Here is an 843-nt window from a genome sequence, read left to right as displayed (position 1 = left end):
AAAGCCTGCAATACCATAACAAAATTTCTATTTGCATTACAGTACACACTGCTCTGAAGTGTCTCCTTCCCCCATTTCCAAATTCCCAGTCTTCCTGCTGTTTTCTCTTAGCCTTTCCCCTCACCTCACCCTTCCCTGATCACAATAGCCTCTTTAGAGTAAGATGGGGTCTGTTCTCTGAGGGCAAGGGGTTGGAAGATGACGGGGTTTGGAAGAAGAAATGGGGGTCTAAGTTTTATGGAAACCATTGATAAAATTTCCAAGTTAAGACTTTTGGTCCTAATTATGTCACCTCTTATTTTCATCACATTTCACAAACATCATTTTTTCTCCATTCGCCAGTTCCTCCAGGAAGAAACTGTTTCTTCTCCCTTCTCTTACACCTTCTATAGATTTTTAAATGTACGTCTACTAACTTCTTATTACAGTGTAATGATTTACAGTGTAAAGCTGATTTGCCGTTGCCTCGCTAATCCTTAGGACTCCTCGCTCTGTATGTTTACTGCTGCCATTCTCTCCATCTGAAATTGCCCTCATTTTAACCTACCTATAAAAATTCAAAGTGCCCAGCAAAAAATGTCTCCTCTGACTTAAAGCTTTTTATTATCATGCTAACAAGACTTCACCTTTTCTTCCACCGAGTTAAATTCATATAGCAATCTACTTAAACTTTGGGGTGTTTATTATGTGGAGATGTATTCCCTTTGATTATGTATGCAATATAGAAGTTTTTTATTGAAGGATCATTAAAAGCAGAACCTGTGAGTTATTTGCCTTAATAATCCTACAGATACTAACAGAGTGGGCTTTAGTCAATAGATTAAATGTTTTGAATATTGCTTT

This window comes from Suricata suricatta, chromosome 13, assembly GCF_006229205.1.
Source record: "Suricata suricatta isolate VVHF042 chromosome 13, meerkat_22Aug2017_6uvM2_HiC, whole genome shotgun sequence".
NCBI classification, from domain to species: Eukaryota; Metazoa; Chordata; class Mammalia; order Carnivora; family Herpestidae; genus Suricata; species Suricata suricatta.
Note: the sequence above shows the minus strand (reverse complement) of the source record.